Here is a 7200-nt window from a genome sequence, read left to right on the forward strand (position 1 = left end):
AACCTTTTTTTCTCTGATACTTATTATTATTATTATTATTATTTACTTATCATTGATTGTTGTACCCAGAATTTAGCAATTAGAATGAACGTAAAACAATTATCATAATTGGATGACTTGTGAGCCAAAATTTCAGTAGCATCTACATTCTGTTATGTTTTTATTTCAAGATATCATCCTTTAGGTATACTGTAAACTCATGAAAGATCACCGCTTTACTGGTCAAACAGAAGCAAACAACAGGACTGTTCAATTTAATGGTGCAATTTATGCTGCTGTTTTCTTCTTGAGCTACCAATGCTAATACCGTGCAACCTGTTGTGGCAATTGGAGAGGCACAGTATTTTATTCGTGAAAGGGCAGCTGGCATGTACTCATCCTTGGCATACGCATTTGCTCAAGTAAATACTACTACTACACTCTATCTTTCACCTGTAAATTCATCTAATCATGCAAAATGAATTTTTGCGAGGAACAGTAAAATATACCAGTAAAAGAGCATATTCTTTTCATGATGTTTTTAATGGTTTTGGGAAAAAGCCTTCAATATTTGTACCATTACAAAATTTGCTTTTTTTCAGTGAGCATTGAAGCAATCTATATGCTGTCCAGAGCTTTGTTTACACCCTTCTCCTGTTCTCCATGATGGATTTTGGATGGAGAGCAGACAAGTTCTTCTGGTTCTTCTTCCTTACCTTCATGTGCTTCATCTATTCCACTATACGGCATGATGGCTGTGCACTAACTCCAAGCTACCAAGTCGCCGGCGTAGTATCCTCCTTCTTTTACAGCTTCTGGAACTTGTTCTGCGGTTTCGTTTTGCCGCGAAAGGTACGCCATTTCTTTGCTTTAATATATCTTTAATCCCTACTATCTAATATTGAAATCTGTTAATTTATCTACCTTAAAAGATGATGCCTGTGTGGTGGAGGTGGATGTTCTGGGCTAATCCTGTGTCCTGGACCATTTATGGTCTACTTGTGTCTCGCTGGGGGAATTAGATAACAAAGTAGAAAATACAGGAGAGCCTAGCTTAGATGTCAAAACTTTCTTGAATTAAAGCTAGGATATGAGCATGATTCCTCTGCTATGTGGCCTTAGTTCACTTCGCATTTGTCTTCGTCTTCACCTTCGTATTCGCCTATTCTATAAGTTCTTAAACTTCCAGAAGAGGTAGTGGAAGTTTTAATGGAAGAATAAGGATCTCCTGTGTTGGTCTAGGCTAGAGGAGGGAAAAATTCTGGTGATTTTTGGACTTTTTTAGGGTTTTTTCCTTGCCTTGCATACTACCTTGACCTTCCCAGTGAATTTTTAAAATTTGCTCCACTACAAATATTTGCCTTTTCTGTGGCTACAGTAACATGTAAGTAAACTGAAGAGAGCCATACAAATGTAAATCATTATATGTTCTTTTTTCCACTAATTCAAGTAAAAATGGCTTATGTTTTGAGCCTTTTTGTTCAGTATTGTAACATGTTGGTCTAAGTTTGATTCAAAATTATTGATTAGTTTTGAAATGAGTATTAAAGAGTTTCCATGCAATATTCTTTCCATAATTGATAACCACAAGTCCTAATATTGAGAAATCTTTTGGATTCATGAGGAATGAAAGATCGACCAACACCTTACTTCATGATACGCAGAAGTTTTACAGTGGGATAACTTTCTTACTGCTTTATGAAGCAGCTTTCTCGTACAAAATTTTCATATTCAAAACATTTTTTACAAAGAATTATTTTATAAGCAGTAAAAAAATGAAGCCTAAGTTTCCTCTTACTTCCTATGAGACACAACTTGGTTTCTTTGGACGACTTTCTTATTGCTTTGTAAAATATGAAAATAATAGTGATCAAAATTTCAGTTCTACACATAATGATCCCTCCATTCACACAGATATATATGACAGCACTAATAACATTTGTAATTTATATAAGCCATTATAATTTCCTCAATTCATTAAAAAAATCATTTAGGGTAAGATTTGGTTATGACTTTAATTTGTTAAAAATGTTTGAATATTAAAAACTCGTTAGTTTTTTGTTCACCTCTATTTTAGTTAGTTTTGGCTGATTGTATTAGAGCTTATCTACTACTAAATGACAAAAAAATAAAATAGATTTTATCCATAGGCAAGAGAGATGCGAAGTTTAAAGGAAAAAAAAAAAACTAAAAATAATGAGAGGAGCTCTCACTTCTATAGCTTTTTCATTGTCTTTGTACCTCTCTCTCAATTTGCACACCAATATTTTGCTAAAAGCATTTCAAAATATTTGAATCTCAGGATCTATTTGTAACTGCTATAATTTTTTTATGAGATAGTTATGCAATTATACTAAAATAACAAGAAGTTTTCCTACAACTACATGGAGTCAGCTATGTGAATCATTTTTCACCATCACTTTGAACAATAAAATTGAGATATCTAAAATATATACTCTTTTTAATAACTTTATCGCCCAAAGTCACAAGCAGTCGTTCTCACTCAAATGAAAAATATTTATTTTATAGATTGATTCCCATAATTCAAGTTTTTTTTCTAATAAAAACATCAACAAAAAGAATACACAAAGATACATCCTCTTACAAATGTCTAATAAAAATATCCATTATTAAAGCAAATGATATGGGTTTAAAGTTAATCCTTGATGTAATTCAACTAAAATAGAAAAGAATTTGTCAAATCATGCTTGTGTTTAAACACAAGTAATAGCTCCTATATGCATATACTTAATGACTTGAAACTATCATATACTTTCTCTAAATCAATAAATATCTATGTATATCTTGCTCATTCTCTCTAAACTATTCCATCAAACCCCAAAAAATATATAGTTTTACAATAGACCTACCCATCATAAATCCAAATTAATTTTGAGAAATATTAGTATAACGTAGTAACTTATATTCAATTACATTCTCCATGCTTTTAATGTATAATATTAACTTAATTCTTCTATAATTCATACTCTTATTCATATCTTTATTCTCAAAATAAAAACTAACATACTCCTCCACTCACTAACATCTTATAAGTATTTTCACATCTCTATTAAAATATCATCAAAATATCATAAAGTTCAATTATTCTTCATATTTTTTTTTCTCTAAATCCTCTCTAACTTCAATTTTATTCATACAACGATAAAAATAAAATCTTTATTTTCATTTATGGCCACTAAAAACACCAATAAAATTAATCGTATTCTCATAATCTTCATTAAAATTTTATCAAAATTCCTCATCCAAAATACTTCTAATAAAAATATTTTTTTATCTTCATCCTTATATACACTTCACCTGAATACATCTTTACTTTTCTCATCTCTTGAGCCCAAACTATAAAATTATTTTAAAAAAATACTATAAATATTATAAATATCTTTTTTTAAACCAGAGGATATATTTTGCTCATATATTTGCCAACATATCTAACAAAAAACATACAACATTGTCAAATGAAACCAGCTCAAAACAGCAATCAGGAAATCCTAGCAAACAAAAAATCAAAGAAATATCAATCAAAAACTGCATAAACTGCATAAATATTAATTATATATCTCTACAATCCATTATTCCATCAAAACACCTCAACATATAGAAATCCTCAATGTAACACTGCCAGAAGAGTAGCACTTCATTATGAGGAAACAACTAAGGGCTCATACCAACACAGCACAGCACAGCAGAGCACGCAAGCAACATAAGAAAGTATTTAGAAATCATAAAAACAAAAACAGAATACCTCATTCCCTCCCTGCAACAGAACAAAGCAGCAGAATTAATACTTGTAATCCTTCACATGGAGACTCTCCGAGGCTCCATCTCCGAGTGCGGCATCGCCGCCATACTTCCCCAGTGTTGCTTCGGAGTTCGCCTTGCACGAGAGAGAAAAGCGGCCTGCGCCTTCTTCACATTCTCTTCCTTCCCCGCCACGCCTTGAGTGTGCTCTGCTGGCAGCGCGCGGCAAATGAGAATGAAAGCGACCATGGCTTCTTCCCTTGAGCTTGTTCATGGCATTCAGATTAGAGTCGCCTCCTCCTCGCTCTGTCCGCCGGAGAGGAACACGATGGCGGGCACGGCAGCCGGAACGGTCCTGAGTAGGGTTCGCACCGTTGTACTCTGCAATGACCTCATGAGCCACCTTGGCTGAATCTGAACCAGGAGTGACCATGTTTGGCTTCGCAGAGTCCCTTCCAGGAGGACATGATGATCATTAAGAGCCTTGTAGCAAGCAGCAAGCACCCGTTCAGACACTTCGGCGCAGCGGTCGATGTCATGCCGCCATCAACAAGAATCTCAGGCTCAACAATGGGACCAAACCGTTTTCCTGACAGATGATGGCGTAGCGAGCTAGTCCATTGGCGCTCTCATTGATGGCAAGCTGGGAAGGCTCATTGGGAGTGATTTTCAGGACAGCGCGCCACTTTGCGAAACGGGCGCCGGCTTCGTAGTACTTTGCACATCGTTGCCAAGATCATCGAGTCCTTGCGTGGTGGTCTCAGCGTTGGTGCCGGCGAGCTCAACGGTGCCCTTGTCCACCTTGATGCCGGGGAGAACACCGCCTTCTTTTAGAACTTCGACGAAGGGCTTTCCATCAGCTGTTTTCTGGTAGAGGGCTCCTCGAAGAGGATGACGCCACTAAGGTACTGGAGGGCATTAGGAGTGCAGAAGAGGAGCTCGCGAAGAGCTCGACGGTTTGTTTCAACATTCTCGACATTGATGCTTGAAAGCCGCTTGCCAATGGTTCCAGTGGACTCATCAGCTGCAAGGATACCCTTTCCAGGAGTGCCAATGTAAGCAGCATTGGCAATGAGCTCATCTGTGATGGTAAGTTGCTCAGTTTATTTGGAAAAGGAGTCGGTATAAATTAGAACTTTAAGTATAGTGGATATAATAGAGAACAATAATCAATACTGAATCTGTAGAAATAACAGTGGCAGCGAATGAAAAAAGGGCTCCAGAAAACAAATTTAAAAAGACTGAATTTTGAGGGATTCTATCGCTTTGGTTAGATGTAATTGAAAATAAAAATTGTTTTTGAAATCTACAAAAACCTTCAAAACTCTCGAATGTAGTAAATAACTTCATTCTTACAAAGAAAATGATTGAAAATAAAATTTATCTGCTGAAACAAATTTATATCTAAAAGCAAACCAATGAAATGAAACCTAAATACATTCTAATGAAGCATAGAAACTGAACCATTGATACAAATAATATATAAGTATATAATAGTTCACCAATTAGACAACTCCAAAACACTTCACAGAAGGCTTCAAATTATAGCAGGAAGAATAAGCATAACCTCCTAAAAAGAATATATAATAAAGCTTCAAACAACTAGAATGAGTTCATTATTTTGGTAAAAGTTGAAAATTTTGAAACTATGAATACACGGCAGCTTCAGTTGTTTACCAACAACAATAAGAAAAATAATTCTAATCATATATTTCTTATTATACACTCAAAAATCAGGATTTAATAATCTAAATACTAAGAATACTTCAATATTGAATATTTTTTTTAAAATAGAAATTCACAAGTACACACTGAGATTATGTGAAATTTGAGGTATAGCCTCTTGAGAGAAATAGCATAAGCTATTCATGGACTAAATCAAGGATAAACACAAATCTATATTGTTGTGAGGTTATAATGTCCAGACATGACTACGGCAACACGAACACGCACAGGAATGTCTACTAAAAAACTAATGTAATTATTCGTAAAATTTAAAATTACGATTTCAATAATTTTTAAACTATATATTTATATCTAAGTTAATTAAAACAATTATAATACTAAAATTTATAATGTTTTAGTACATGTATTGTATCCTTTTATTGCATGAATTAAAAGGGTACCCTTTTTCTAATTAAAAAAAGGGAAGTGCAAAAATAAGAAGTAAACAAAAATAAAAAGTTAATAAAACTAAATTCTAAACACTCCCTCTATGTTCCACACACAAATAGCTTCCTCTTACCCCTCAGTATGCACAATATCCTAGCCCATCCCCTGTGCTCTTGCTCTCACACTCACCTCATAGGCCACATGATGTGTAGGAAGAGGAAAACAAAAGTTAAAACTAAGGGGTTGTTTAGGATTACTTTTATTTTTTTCCTTATTTTTGTTTTCAAAAAAGGAAATTTATTTAGTATATTTTTAACTGTTCTTATTCTTTTATCTTTTAAAAGCAAATCAAGTTGTTTCTAAAAATACTCAATAATTTTAAGATGTTTTGAATATTTTTATAAATAACTATAACACCTGACTCCCACCACAGCCACTGTAATGCAGCCACCGCTGCATAAATTTACTTATTATATCCAATAAAAACTAAAAAAATATTTTATTTTTAAGTAACCAAATATATTTTAATTCATGTCAAAATATAAATAAATGAATTAAAAAAAAAAAACAACAGTGATCCCAAATGTCAGTGAAGTGATTTATGTTATTACTATCAACATTTTGACCAGCATGGAGGATAAAACAAAGGAATTATTTGCCCCAAGTTATTGGGGCAAATGTGGGCAAAAAGCATACAACTACAGGTCCCCTACAACATATTTAGCTTTGAAAAAAAAAAAAAAAAAACTCAATTGTATTTTGTAAAGTAAAAGCACGCACTGGGCATGCCAATTAGCAGGGTCCAAGGTACAAAAACTAGCACAGTAATTGATATTGATCACAGCAGCTCACCACTTACCCACTCACATACATAATATTCTTGCAGCTGTTCAGCCACTACTGTATGCAGAATCTGTCACCAGCAACCAATCTCTTTAATGTTCTTCCTCCGTCGCCCGCCGACTATAGTCCTTCTAACCTCCATCTCTCGCCAACTACGTTACTTCCGACCATCATTGCAAACTACAGTCCTTTAGACCTCCGTCTCCTGCCGACTACGATCTTTTCGACCACCGTCGCACGCCGATTATAGTCATTCGGACTACCATCACCCAACTAAGGTCCTCCAGACCTATGTCGCCCGTCGACTATGGACCTTCCAACCATCATCGCCAACTAAGGTCATTCTGACCTCCGTCTCTGTCGACTATAGCCTTTCCAACACTGCCGCCCTCCGACTACGGTCCTTCCGACCACCGTTGCCCAACTAAGGCCCTCCTGACCTCCATCGCTCGTCGACTATGATCCTTCCAACCATTATTGCCAACTACGGTTCTTCTGACCACCATC

At 35.1% G+C, this 7200-nt stretch overlaps 1 protein-coding gene and 1 pseudogene across 2 annotated transcripts in view; both read right to left on the reverse strand.

Moving 5' to 3' along the window:
- The window catches only part of LOC110114643 (pleiotropic drug resistance protein 2), a 51480-nt gene that overhangs the window by 2458 nt on the left and 41822 nt on the right, over positions 1-7200 (reverse strand). The window lies entirely within an intron of this gene.
- The window catches only part of LOC114580837, a 6104-nt pseudogene continuing 2497 nt past the window's right edge, over positions 3594-7200 (reverse strand).

Source organism: Dendrobium catenatum, unplaced genomic scaffold (assembly GCF_001605985.2).
Source record: "Dendrobium catenatum unplaced genomic scaffold, ASM160598v2 fragScaff_scaffold_1341, whole genome shotgun sequence".
Classification (NCBI taxonomy): domain Eukaryota; kingdom Viridiplantae; phylum Streptophyta; class Magnoliopsida; order Asparagales; family Orchidaceae; genus Dendrobium; species Dendrobium catenatum.